Below are 14,968 nucleotides of genomic sequence, written 5' to 3'. Positions count from 1 at the left end.
ATCTCAATCCATCTCAGATCTACTGTCGAACGGAAGACGACACGCACAGTTCCCAAACCAAGTATCCCTGTCCCACAGGGATTCACTGAGAGCACTCTAGCCGTCTGACCTCTCCTAACTGCACCGTTTGACCTGCTGACACTCTTACTACACGTAATTCAGGAGAAACTACAATCCCCGTGGGGCTCTGCTCCCTGGCGCCCCGCCTCCATCCCCGCGCCTGCGCACTCTAAGCATGGACTACAATTCCCAGGATGCACCGTGCTGCCGCCCTAGCCGCTTTACTTCCTGCCGGGGCGTTTCCTGAGTAACAGTGGCTCGGCGAGTCCAAGAGAAGTTAAAGGTGGGAGGAGTTTGTGGGTGGCTTGGGAAGCTGTTGGGAGTCGTTTTATTAATTTTTTTTTCTGTCACACAAAAAGCTGCACGTCTGCAGCAGAGATTTCTGGTGCGCACGGGCTTGGCTTTTCTGAACCGGGAGCGAGGTCACTCAGGCGGGCCCTGCACAGGGGGTCGCGGCTTGCTCTCGCCCTTGCAGTCCACTTGTTCGTGGAGTTGTCCGAAGTCCCTCTCGGGGTGTGAGGGTGGCTGACAATCCTGGGTTTTCATGGAGTGGTGGATTTTTTTTTTTCCTCTTTATATCTTCGCAGGCCATTTCGCGGGAAATTAGAAGACTAGAGGAGGCTGCAAGTCAGATATTTTCTCCTGGAAATCCAGGCGCGCTTCTTGAAAGGTTGTTCCCAGTTATAGTTTCGATCTTTGTTTCATTTGGGCCTGGGATTCCTGTTTTTATGGTCTTTCAACTCGTAATTGTTAATGTGCTGTGAAGAGAGAACCCGGGAGCAATGCCTGTGTTTAAGGGGAAGTAAGGAGTCTCCTAACGGCACCGCTTGACTGACATCTTTCATATATGTGATTAAGATATGTAATATTACATACTTAATAAGTGTCACACATGGGAAACTGCAGTCCCCACCCCACACCGTTGAAAGTGGGAACGTTCTAGTTCAGGAGTAAGGGGAATGTCAGAGGGAAATGAGTTGAAGAGTGAATGGTGGGCGCGAGGTGAACGATTAATTACAGGTGACCACAAACTGCTTTTTCAAAAAATGTGTTATTGTTGAGGAGAAAGATGGGTGGTGGGATGAGACCCAGCTCTGCTATTTATTAAGGCCGTCATTTCATACAGTTTAGTTTACCTCTGTGGATCTCAGTTTCCTCATCTGTAAAAGAAGGGTGATTTTACCTTTCCTCCCCACATGACAGTTTTTGAGAAGGCAATTTAAAGTGAAGTATATCAACACAGTTCCTAAACTGCGTACTTACCCAAAGTGAGTTGGTAATGATAGTCATGAGGTGAGGTAATGAAAGGCCAGGGCAACTAGGAATGCCAGTTAAAAGAAGAGTTGAAACCATTAATGGTGGGGTCAAGGCTGACGAGTAAAGCAGATGAATCTGGGAAGGGCCTGAGATTCTGGGAGAAGACAGGTTGGTCAATTGGCAGTATGTCTGTCTTTTCACTAAGCTTAAGGAAGGTAGGAGGCACATCTGTATGTTCACAGCTGTCTGCCTGATGCCTGGCGGTGTCCAGCACATGGTGCCTTTGCTCTTATGTCCCCTCTGCTTGGAACACCCTTACCCCATGTATCCGTCAGGATTCTCCAGAGAAACAGCTGGTGGGGGGGTTGTGTGTATACACACCCGAATGTATGTCTTAGTGTATATACATATACGTGCATATTGTACACATACACACACACACCATATATGTGTATTTTAGCAAGCATACATCATGCATACATACCGTACATATATGCACATGTACTATATGTGTCCAGTAGACACGTACAAATATGTGCCTATGGTAGCACACACACAAATAGAAGATACACTAAAAGATTTATTTCAGTGAATTGGCTTCTGTAATTGCAGGGGCTGGCAAGTCTGAAATCTGTAGGACAGGTTGGAAACGTGGGTGGGAGCTGATGTTACAGGCTTGAGGCAGAACTTCTGTCTCGGGGAAACCTCAGTTTTGGTTTTAAGGCCTTTCAAGTGATTGGATGAGGCCCACCCACGTTCGAGGGGAGTCTCCTGTACAGCTTGTAGCTGTTAAAGACAGCAGCGAGATAGCTCCACAGCAACAGCTAGCTTAGGGGTTGATGAAAAAACTCCGTACTCTGTAGCCCAGCCAAGTTGACACGTGAAACTGACCGTCATGTCCTAGAGGGCCTTTGCTCAATGTTAGGTTTTTAGAACACTTAAAATTGCAGTCCTGCACACACAGTCTTACATCCCTTAAGCTCCTTCTCTTTTCTTACATTTCCTTTAGCACCTGTGATCTTTGAGCCATCACTCTAGTTCCTATTTCCTGTGTGTACTGTCTTTCTGCCCCTTGTCGAATGGAAGCTCGTCAGGGCAGGGATCTGTGTGTGTGTTGTCCCCGGTTGTGTCCTCAGCGCCTGGAACAGTACCTAACACACAACAGGCTCTCAGTAAATCTTTGTGAATGACTGAAGGAATTAGGAAGGTGGGCACTTGGTAAACATTTGTGGAGTAAATGGAAGGTTCCATCCTGAAGTATTCCTGAACAGACTTTCTTGAAGTGTAGAAGGATAGTGGATCGTGGGGAAAAAAGGAAGAATTTCAGAGTTTAATGTCTGGGAGGTGGAAGGAGTAATGAAGCCGCAGCATAGACAGGTCAGGATGTGCATTCCCTTTGCCTGTTACTTAGCGGTGTGACTTTGGACAGGTTACCTAATGTCTCTGGGTCTCAGTTTCTTCATCTGTAAACTGGGAATAATACTACTTAGTACACAGGATCGTTCCAATAATGAAGAATTGATGTAATAACAGAGTTGGCCTGGGACCTGCCCCAGGATGAGCATGTAAGAGATAGCTGTTGTCATCATCATCACTATTACTCAGTATCAAAGAGGCAACATTAGTGAGAGATTGCAGTAGACTAAAAGAAAAATTGTTAGAATTTAAAAGACAAAGGGCCTGGGAGGTTGGTCTGAAGTGAAGTTAGTACACAAGTTTGGGCCCTGCAGAGAGTTAGGGGCATAGTTCACTTTAGTCAGGGTCCTTTGATTATGTTTCAGAACAGAATGGACATCTTTAGGTGTATGTAGCCCAAAAAACTAATTGACACCAAACCCTTCAGCTTGCCCCCAGCTGCCATTTTAACTGCAGGGCTCATTGGTTCCAGGTCAGAGGCCCCATTCATTGGCTTCCTACTGATACATGAGAGAAAACTGTACGTTTTGGCTGCTAATGTTCTGCTCCCCAGGATTCTTTTGTTTTCTCCTGAGGTTGTTGCTTTGGGCAACAAGAGAGATGTTAGATTCCAAAAAAAGTTTTATATATACCCTGACCCAAATCCACCATAATTATTACTGCATACAGCTAACAGGCGTTTTTAAAACAATCCAGAGGCTTAGGCACTCGCATTGAACCCCGGTACCTGTCTTGTTGCTTACCTGCTGATGCAAACAGAATTGCGAGTTTTGGTCCCCTTCGATGAAACCATCATTTTTACGGTATGTGGGTTGTGTGTTTATCAGAAAAATACTGATTTTGAAAAAGATAGTGTGGCGCTGGTCATTCTATGACATCATGCCTGATTTTAACTGCTTGCGAGGATACATTTACAGTCATGAAGCCAAGTAGATTTCACACAGAAAAAAAAGATGAAGGCTAGATGTTTGAGGTTTTTCTTCTGGTCTTTCTGCTTCCTGTAGTCTCTGACTACAGCTAGTTATAATGTTTTCTGTTAGTTTAAGGAGCAGGCATATTGTGAAAAAATAGATAATTGGCTGCAGCATTCTGAGCTATGTTTTTGCTTCTGGATTTCTGGTTTGCTCTGTGGTTCTAAGAAATAAACAGGAGGGAGAGCTGTGTTTAAGAATGATAGATTCTTTCAGCAGTTCTTTTTTTGACCCAAGGCCATTTCTTCACATAGGGAGGATTGTAGAATTTGGAGTAAGATTTTTTTTTCAGTGTCATCCAATTTTGGAAGTCTCGACTTCGGTGGGGAACAGTGGTCACCCTGACCTTCCTTCAAGATTAGAAGGTAATTTCGTGTCTAAATGTTAGGGGTAGATCAAAAAAGGATGACTGTTCTGTGCTCTGTTTCCCAAGTGGAAAAAAAAAGCCCACTGACTTAAGTGGAATTCCTCCTTGCTTTCCTTTGTGTTTGTTTTAGACTTGTTCATAATAAAGAATCAAAACAGTGCTTTCACATTTATTATGTTCACATTAAGGGTAATTGAATGTCAGTTTAACTCAGTGTCAAATTATGACTGATTGATGTTCTGTCCAAAGCATTAGAATATCTTGACAAATCCTTTTCTAGTAGGAATAACCTGGGATACCATTGGGTAGGACTCGACATTTTGTTTTGTTTTAGTGGTAGGATGTCTAAGTCTGCATCCTTTCTGATATTGAAAGCATGTAACAGAGATAGGGCCTCACCTTCTGCTGTTAACCTTGTTTCACAGCCTCAGGCATTTCACTGAACAACCCCAGGAGGTGCCATTCACATCAAGTTGTGAGTTTTTTTCAAGGAGGAGACCTTGATGATTTATTCCCATCAATTTCTTAAAAGGCAGAAAGGAGGATGACTGAGGTTCTATTTATACCTTGCTCTTTTCATTCCTGAGATATGACAGTTGTGGTCACTTTTTGAGTAAAATTGGGATTGAATTGCCACAGTTCCTGCCACTTTCCAGGGACGCTCTGGCTCTGAGTTCTTATTCTCACCTAACTCGCTATCTCAGCCTCCATGGAGGATCCTTTGCTTTGTCTGCCAGATTCTTATCAGATGTCTTTTTCTCTTGCTTCCTCCCATGTGTGTGGTTCCCCTTACCTTTTCAGTCTCCTTCCTGTCTCCATGGATTTGCATTGATTGATTACAGTGATTCGGGACATTTCATATAAAGAAATCATGTAACATGGGGCATTTTATGTCTGGCTTCTTTCACTTAGCATAATGTTTTCAAGGTTCAACCACGTTGTAGCCTGTATCAGTATTTTATTCCTTTTTATAACTGAATAATATTATATGAATATAGCACATTTTGTTTATTTATCCATTGATGGATATTTGGGTTGTTTCCAGTTTTTGGCTGTTATGAATGAAACTGCTACGAGCATTTGGGTGTAAGCTTTTGTGTGGCTGTGCTTTCATTTCTCCTGGGTATGTAACTAGGAGTGGAATTGTTAGATGACGTGATGACTCCACACTTAAGCTTTTGAGGAGCTGCCAGGCTGTATTCCATAGCAGCTGTACCAGCATTGTATGAGGGTTTCAATTTCTCCACATCCTCACCAAAACTTACTATTTTATGTCTTTTTTTTTTTTTAAGACAGTAAAAACTTTATTATGGTTATTTTAAGAAGATACACTTGTCATCTGGGTTTATTTAAATATTAGCCTTAGGCTGTCTGTCTTTTAAAAAATGGTAGTTGTGAAGCACCTGGAGTTTTGTTTGAGATGAGTCTGTAAGAACTTACACTTGTACTTTTTTTATGTTACCGAAAAGTAACCTTTCAATGTGCCGTATACTCATGTACTAATACCACCATTAATTTTAACATTTGATCTCCTTTACTTTTATTTTTTTTAACATTTTTTTTTATTGAGTTATAGTCATTTGACAGTGTTGTGTCAATTTCCAGTGTAGAGCACAATTTTTCAGTTATTCATGAACATGCATATATTCATTGTCACATTTTTTTTCGCTGTGAGCTCCACAAAGTCTTGTATATATTTCCCTGTGCTTACAGTATAATCTTGTTTATCTATTCTGCATATGCCTGTCAGTATCTACAAATTTTGAAATCCTAGTCTGTCCCTTCCCACCCCCCTATTTTATGTCTTTTGATTATTGTTTAGTGTGTGTTAAGTGGTCTCTTACTGTGGTTTGATTTGCATTTCCCTCATAACTATGAAGAATGAGTTGAACATTTTTTCATGTGCTTATTGGTCATTAGTATATTTTCTTTGGGGAAATGTCTCTTCAAATGCTTTGCCCATTTTTAAATTATATTATGTCTTTTTATTGTTGAGTTTAGTTCTTTATATAGTCTTAATAGTAGACCGTTATCAGATATATAATCTGCAGATTTTTTCCCCTATTCTGTAAATTGTCTTTTCACTGCCTTGCTAGCAAAAAAGTTTTAAATTTTAAGTCCAGTTTATTTATTTTCTCTTTGATTGCTTATACTTTTGATAGCCTATCCAAGAAACTATTGTCTAACCCAAGGGCATGAAAATTTATATCTATATTTCTTTCTAAGAGTTTTATAGTTTTAGCTCTTATATTTAGATCTTTGATCCATTTTAAGTTAATTTTTGTGAATAATGTGAGGTAAGGTCCAAATACATTCTTTTGCATGTAGATATACAATTGTCCCAACATCATTTATTTAAAAGACTATTTCACCCATCGAATTATCTTAGCACCCTTGTCAGTTGACCATTGATATGTAGATTTATTTCTGAATTCCTATTCTGTTCCACTGAGCTATGTGTTATCCTTATGTCAGTGAGACACAGCTTGAAAACTGTAGCTTTTTAGTATGTTTTGAAATTGAGAAGCTGGGCCTTCTAATTTTGTTCTTCTTTTTCAAGATTGCCTTGGCTATTTCCAGTCTTTTGAAATTCCACGTGAAATTTTAGGATCACTTCATCAATTTCGGTAAAAAAGCCAACTAGGATGATTTATGTTTTAAAAGTAACACTATGGCTATTAGGTGGAGAACGTATTGTAGAGAAACCAGTTAAGAGGCTACTGTTAGTAGTCCGGGTGAAGGACTAATACTGGCTTGAACAGGGTATTAGCTATAGAATTGGTGGGAAGTTTGGTTAGAGTTTGAAGATATGACTCCCTGGGCTTGCAGATGGATTGTGGTGCGAGGGAAGAAGAGGACCTAGGGGAGGTTGAAGGTTTTGATGTAGGCAACTGAGTGAACACTATAGCCATTTACTGAGATGGGGAACCTTGAGGAAAGAGAGCAGATTGGAGGACAAGAATCAAGACTTTGCTTTTGGACATGCTATGTTTGAGATGCCCATTAGAAATCATTATGGAAATGTCAAGTAAAAACTTATGTATGTATAGTTCTGGAAGAGATCAGAGCTGAAATATAAGTAAGTGTACAGATGGTATTCAACGTTTTGGGACTGAAGTGACTGAAGGAAGGAGTGTGAATAGAGAAGAGTTCTGAAGATGGATTGTGGGGGTACCCTAACTTTGAGAAGCTGGAAAAAAGAAGATGGTCCAATAAAGAGATGTAGATAACTGCAGAACCAGGACAGTGTGTGTGTGGTATTTTGGATGTGAAAGGAAAACAGATGTTTCAAGATAGAGGAAGTGATTAACTGTGTCACAGGCCACGAGTGTGAGTAAAATGAGGACTGAGAATTGCGCATTGGAGGTCACTGAAGAATATGATTTTAGCAATGTTGGGGACAAAAGATTGGAGTGAGTTTGATAAAGAATGGGAAGGACCGAAGTGGAAATGAAAGACTTTTTCAAGGAATCTCTTTTTCTTTCCTTTTTTTTTTTTTCTCTTAATTTGTTTTACTTACAGACATTTTCATGACAAAAAAAGCAAGAAGGGAGACCCACTTCTAGCCAAGATGGAGTAACAGGGACCGTATTTACTTTCTTGCATGAAACAGCTTAAAAATGGACAAAATATATGAAAGAGTGGTTTGAAAGATTTTGGGCAACAGGCAGCAAAAGAGAGTGATCCCTGCGAGGCAAGAAACAAATGAGTGAGCCACAGGACTGCTGCAGCTTTCTCTGCCTGGAGAGTGTTTTCAGGCCTCAGCACAGGGACGGGGACAGAGCCTGTAAACTCCCTGAGTTGAGGAGATGGCGCTGGGAATCTAGGGAGATGAAGGTGGCTAGAGGTCACAGGACAGAGTACTGGAGAGAAGAGAGCTGCACAGAGAGAATTTCAAAGATCTGCAGAGGGTCCCCCTTGATTATTTAGCTGAATACTCATCAGCATATAGTCTCTCTGAAAGGATTAGCAGAAACAGTGTCCCCCAGTGGACTGGGGATGGTGCCTTTTCTGTCTACCCAGAGTGGAAAACATCGAGATTCATGTGACATTTGGTATGGTACCCAGAAGTTTTTGCCTCCGTAATGAGACTAATTAGCCGTAGATGGAACACCTCTGTGTTTTTGCCTGACACATCTTAAAGGCAAGATTCAAAAAGATCAAATCATTGCCAAGTATCTTAACATCCTAGGACAAAGCTCAAGAATACTTACAGGAATACAAAAATATCCAGCACCCTTCAAGGTAAAATGCATAGTTTGTTGTATCCAATTAGAAATTACCAGATACTGATGAGGAGAGAGGACAAAGGGGTGCATAAGGAAGAGGAACTGACAGATCCTTGAGTGGGCAGGAAAGGCTGGGCTGGTGTCCTGTGTGCCTTGGAGGAGAGGACAGCTCATCCCCAGCAGGAGAAAAGACAAGACCTGGGTGGGGCTTGCTTAATACGCCACACTGGCTCTTTGTTGGTAATGATGGTGATGTCAACAATTACAGCCATGAGAACAGTTAGTAGGCATTGAATTCATTAATAGAATGAGTCACACAAATTGAGCAGTACTTGATTTTCTTTGATGAAGTTTTCAACTAGGATACCAGTGAGTATCCTGTTGGTGCAGATTTCTAGGTATCTCCAGCTAAGAAGGGGTAATGCCTGTACCTCCATCTCTCCTCTGAAGCAGTGCTCACTCGGTCTGAATTGGAGTAATCAATTGATAGAGATAGTGGAAAGTCCCATGCCTGTGTATTCAGTGTGAAATTATACTGCCATTCAAGTTTTTCAGTGTAGCAATATTTTCATAAACAAAACCCTCTGTTCTCTATCCCCTGTCCCCAGTCAGTACCACCACCATCACTCCCACCACCGCTACCTATGCAGCAAAAGAAGCAGTGGCTACCATTTGTTAAGTGGTGCCAGGCATGACTGTCTCAACTGCATCTTCCAGCAGCCCTAGAGGGTAGATGCTTCCCCTGTTAACAGTTGTGGGAAATGAGTCTTACAGAAGTTAGATTGTTGCCAAAGGTCACATCTCAGAAGTATCAGAGCCAGAATTAAAATCCACATCCGTGTGACTCCCAAATCCTTGTTCTTAACAAGAATTGTATGCTGTACCACCTCCCCTTGTGAATGAGCAGTTTTCCTGGCAAGAGTGGATTATATGCATATTTTCCTCCAATTCTTATTCATTGCAAGGACCAACTTTTTGACAATAATAAAGGAACTTAGAAGAATGAAAATAATTCAGTTTCAACATCCTGTCGCAGCAACTGTTTTCATTTTTCTCCATTTCCTTTCGATCCTTATCCATGTGTACATATTTTTCATAGCTGTAGATGAAATTTTATATTCTGCTTTCATGGTTAATGTTATACCAGACATTTTCCTTGTTGCTATTCAGTCTTTAATGGATGCATAATATTCCAGTTTGTTAATGTGCCATGATTTAATTACCCCATCCCTGTGATGAACAAAAGTTGCTCCCAGTTTTTTAGTTTTATAAACTATGCCACAGCAAACCGATTTTTTCCCCATCTTTTGTAATTTAAAATATATTGGGGAGTGGAGGGGAGGTAATTAGGTTTATTTATTTTCTTTATTTTTAATGGAGGTACTGGGGATTGAACCCAGGACCTCGTGCATGCTAAGCACACACTTTAGCACTGAGCACCCCACCCCCCTTTTTAAAAAAGAATAAATTCCTAGCAGTGAGATTTAATTTTATTTTGGGGGGGGTAATTAGGTTTATTTATTTATTTTTATGGAGGTGGGGATTGAACCCAGGATCTTGTGCATGCTAAGCATGTGCTCTACCACTGAGCTATACCCTCCCCACTCCCCGAAATTTTTTTTTTAAAGAATAAGTTCCCAAGAGTAAAATTACCAAACAAGAATTTGAACATGTTTATGGTTTTGGTACTTGAAATGAGAGTGAAATTAGGAAAGTTTGTACCTTGGATCATGGTGGATACATTTCATAGCTGGCACAAACAGATGAACTAGTTTAAGTATTGTTTAGGAAGACCAAAATTGAAGACAAATGGGGAGTGACTGCTCAAGGGTACAGGTTTTCTTTTTGGAGTGATGAAATGTTCTGGAATTAGATAGTGGTGATGGTTGCACGGCTTTGTGAATGTACTAAAAACTGAACTGTGTGTATACTTGAGAAGGGTGAATCTTTATGGTATGTGAATTATAACTCAATAAAGCTGGTATAAAAAATTAAAGACAATTTCATACATTCCAAGTAATAATTTCAGCCATTGCTAAATTGCTATCAGTGTTCTATGTTTGTTTTTATATTTGGAAGCAGTGTTTCTTAGTGTTTAAGAGCATGGGACTGTCAGGATTTAACTCAGGGCATCACCACTTAGCCGCTGTGTAACCCCCGGTGAATGCCGTGCGTTCCTTCCATCCTCCAGAAGCCCGCGCTGAGACAGTGTGGGGTGCAGGATGTTTATTGAGCACCAGCACTTACGAAGGCAGGGCGGAAGCGGGACTGGGTGGAGGGAGGGATGAAAGTGAAACGCAGGTCTGACACAGCCTCAGATGACCCCGCAGGGAGCTCTGGACTGCCAGTGTCCAGCCCTGGGCTGAAATAGCCAGGCCTTTTTTCACGTGGACCTTGCACAGAAACGTGGTGAGTGCTGCCCGGGAAGGGCAGAGCCACAGCTCAGGGTGTTCTGCACCTGCGGTCGGCCCTGAAGGAGCTGACAGCAGAAGGCTGAGCGTTCCGCTCCCTGAAGGGGACCAACGTGACCGGGCGTCTGGGTGCCGCTTCTCCACGTCTGTCACAGGAAGTTACTTTAACTTCTTTTGCCTCAATTTCCTTCCCTGTAAACCTGACATAGTGATAGTATCTACCTGTTAGGATTGTTAGAGAATTAAATGAGGTAACACACGGGAGACAGAACAGTGCTTGTCTTATGATAAGTGCTCAAAAAATATTGGCTGTTATTTTATTATTCCATCATTATTTATAATAATATAACTATGTTATTAAATATAATTCATAAGTGTAGTTTCATAATACTGATAAACTGTTAAAAATAATATGTAAATACTACATATAGTATTTGTTACTGTCACTGTTAATGAATAATATAGTTGGTTTTGCCCAGACGATGCTCAAGAGTTGTAATGCAGCATATATCCTGAGAACGCTCTGAAGACTTTTTAAAAATAGTCTTTATTTTTTAGAGCAGTTTAGATTCACAGCGAAATTGAGCAGAAAGTACAGAGAGTTCTGCCCCCTGGGTCCCTCTGCCCCCAACACACGTACAGCCTCCCCCACTACTCTGAAGACTTTTAAGAAAAGGGAAGGACATCTTTCTGAGAAGGCTTGTGTATATTTTGGGGCCAGAATGGGCAGGACCTACGAAGACTGAGCTGAATGATGTTGTGAAACTTCCCTGCCCAAGATTTCCCCATGATCCATCTCCTCCCCACTGGTATTTCTACCCCTTCAATCATTCTTGCTTGTGAACACCTCCACTTGGTGAGATGGATTATTGGATCCTTTCTGCTCTGGCAGTTAGCTGAGAGCAGAACCTCAAGTCAGGGAAAGGAGTTTTGGCAAACAATTGTTGAACAGGGGGAGCTCGCCAGTGCCCCAGTGCCGGGGCTCCAGGGCAATGGGCCCCGAGGTCGAGGTCGCAGGCAGCAGAGCCCGTGCATTTGCCGGGGAGAGTAGGGGGAGGCGGGGAGGGAGGGGGCAGTGTGAGCCCCTGGGTGCCCTGCTTGCAGGTTTGCAGTGGGGGTTGGTCAGGAGAGGAAGGCAGGCGCTTGGAAACAGAGGAGGAAGGTAAAGAGGAGTCTTTGTTTAGTCACAGCTTTACCGAGAGCTGACCCTTGAAAGTGGTTCTGCCAGAGGAGGGAAGACAGCTTAGGTATCTCACTCTTTAATTTTGGATTCAATTTCAGTTTTATCCACATGTATAGGAGAAAATTTCTGAGTGTTGAAGCAGCTTTCCTTTTTTAAAAAAAAAAAAAAAACCCATCATTCTGTGAAATGGACTTTCAATGAATTTTTTTTTCCAGTTTTTTTTGGGGGTCGGGGAGGTAATTAGGTTTATTTATTTATTTTTAGAGGAGGTACTGGGGATTGAACCCAGGACCTTGTGCATGTCAAGCGTGCACTCTAGCAGTTGAGCTATGCCCTCCCCCTCTATGAATTTTAACACGTATAAATTCACGTCAGCAGCAGCACCATCAGGGTACAGAACAATTCTACTGCCACATAAAGCCCCGTGTGCTCTGTCTTTGTAGTCACACTCGCCTCTGGCAGCCACTGGCCTGCTCTCCATCGCTACAGTTTGAGACAGCTCTGCCTTGAATAATTTTGTCTTCTATCCTCATGGAGTTTGCAGAGATTGTGGGCCTGTGAGTCAGAGAGAGATGCTACCTCCTCCATTATTAAGTATGTGGGTTTGTGGGGGTTAATTTAATGAGACATGGAAAGAAAAAGTAACATATTTATAAGGTCCTGACCAATGAGAGTAAGCCTGTCTTTGCCATCTTGGTAACTTAGCCTTACTCAGCAGATCAGAGTAAAGTTAAGGTTGGGGGAGGCTTGTCTAGACTAAATGAGATAGTTTATGTGAAGTACTTGGAACAGTGCTTGTCATATAAGAAGTGTTCAGAAAAATCTAGCTGTTACTATTTTATTGTTATTCTTGTGAATAATATAGTCGGTTTTGCCTGGATGCTGAAGAGCTGTGTTGCCACATATACACCAAGCAGGCTCTGAAGACTTTTTCAGGCTACAGACTTTATATTTTAGAGCAGTTTGAGGTTCACAGCAAAACTGATTTACAGTGGGAAGGGTAGAGAATGACTTGGGGAAAGGAGGTGATGGGTTTGGCAGATGAGATGAGATGCGCAGAAAGTAAAAGCGTTGACACAGCAGGGGTTTGAAGAGAAAGTCTGCTTTGTTTTGGGGGGACGGGGTTGAGACATGGGGAGAAAAAACTGGATGTAGTTGAATGCTGTGATCAGTAGGGCTTTGGGCAGATAAATGCTGGCGGAGGAGGCTATTATATAGACGTTTTGTTGTGTATTACAGAAGAAATCTTCTATGACATTTTGAAAAGATGAGATAAAGATTTAAGTTGCTTTTAAATTATTTTCCGATATAATTTATTTATGTCTTCTATTTTTGAGGCAGACTTTGAAGCAGTGTGACTGTCGTTTTTATTTATTATGTTATAATTATTATGATGTATATACGGGTTTAATAAATGTGATATAAACACACAGGTTTAATCAACACTCTGGGCCAGGCACTGTTGAAGTGGCCTTAACAACTCTATCTCATTTAATACTGAGAACAACCCTAAGAGATAGATACTGTTATCATTATTCTATTTTACGGAATTGGAAATCAAGATTTCGAGAGGTTGGGTAGCCTACTCAGAGCTGTTAAATGGATCTGAAGGCAGGCTTTTTAATGGCAGAAACCAATCATCTAACCATTATGCTATATCGCTGCCACTCAGGTTCAAATTTCTCATCTGTAAGACAGAGAATAATTCCTAACCCATCAAGTCATTCTGAGGGTGAAATGAGATCATTACAAGCTCCCTGAACAGTTTGTTCTTATTCTGCTTTCATTCCAGTTGTCCATTACCGTGCCCTGCACGTAGAAGAGATTTCAATAAAAGCACTACCATTTTGGGGGGGAGAGGGAGGGAGGGAGGAATGAATACATGGAGTACAAGGGGTTTTTAGGGCAATGAAATTATGCTGTAGGATACTATAGTGGTGGCTCCATGTCATTATGCATTTGTCAAAACCCATAGAACATACAACATTAAGAGTGAACCCTAATGTAAACTATGGACTTTGGTTGATAATAATGTGCTCATGTTGCTTCATCAATTGTACCAAATATGCCACACTGATGAGGGATGTTGAGGGTAGGGGAGTATGTATGTGGGGCTGGGGAGGGCTATATACAAACTCTCTATTTTCTGCCCAATTCTGTTACCTGAAACTGCTCTAAAAATTAAAGTCTATTAATAAAAAAAGTAAACAGAAAAATTAAAACAATGAAAAAATTAAAAAATAAATCAGTGGTTTAAAAAAAGCATTACCATTTTATGACTAAGCATATTCCATGCCAACTCCAGGTTTTATGCAAGAAATTTTTGAGTTAATAATCACTGTGCTACCACTGGGGATACAAAGATAAATAATGTCCTTGTCCTAGGAGCTTAAAGTCCTGAGGGCTAGAAACATACGAAGAAATCATTCCCATACATTGTGGGTGAGTGCAGTTATAGCAGAAGTACAGACGTATGGTCCGCTTGAAAGCTGTTTTAACAGATAATTTGGAATTCAGAGGGTAGGTGAGTAGGAAAAGGTGGACATAGGAAGGCAAGACACCGTTTGGAGAATGGAAAACCAGTGGTATCTGGTGTTTGTTGCTGAAGCATAAAATGCTGGGCAAGAAGGCAAGACATGAGGTTGGAGAGGCGGGCACCTGGTGTGCCGTGTGGAAAAACTTGAACTCCATCTCGTGGGCCACTGTTTCCAAAACATCTTGTTTTCCACTCTCTTCAAATTTTTGCCATATCCATGTTGTCTCTGTAATAGTATTTGTTTAATATTAAATCAGCTCATTTTTTACTTAATCTTGGCCTGAGCAATAATATCCCCGAAATCAATTTTGTTCTACTGGTTTTATTTTTCTAATACAGTTTACAATAAATGTACTACAATTAAAAATTTAGAAAGTGTTTATCCATGGATAGCTTAAAATCATCTCCGATACCACTGAGGGGTCAGGGGTCGTGCTTGTTCAGGTAATCAGTGGGGAGTCCTTGAGGGGTTTTCAGCAGGGGAATGATTCAGTTAGATTTACTTTCTCTATGAAAGATAGAAATTTAAAAATTTTAC

At 41.2% G+C, this 14,968-nt stretch overlaps 1 protein-coding gene across 1 annotated transcript in view; it reads left to right on the top strand.

Moving 5' to 3' along the window:
- Positions 1–290: 290 nt before the first annotated feature.
- The window catches only part of IRF2 (interferon regulatory factor 2), a 125,674-nt gene continuing 110,996 nt past the window's right edge, over positions 291–14,968 (top strand). The window contains exons 1-2 of the mRNA XM_074353540.1: positions 291–343; positions 648–730. The gene's annotated coding sequence lies outside the window, so the exon portion shown is untranslated. The remainder of the gene's footprint in view (positions 344–647; positions 731–14,968) is intronic.

The sequence above is a fragment of the Camelus bactrianus genome, chromosome 26 (assembly GCF_048773025.1).
Source record: "Camelus bactrianus isolate YW-2024 breed Bactrian camel chromosome 26, ASM4877302v1, whole genome shotgun sequence".
NCBI lineage: Eukaryota > Metazoa > Chordata > Mammalia > Artiodactyla > Camelidae > Camelus > Camelus bactrianus.
The sequence above is the reverse complement of the archived record's forward strand: the minus strand, read 5'-3'. Positions and strand labels throughout refer to the sequence as shown.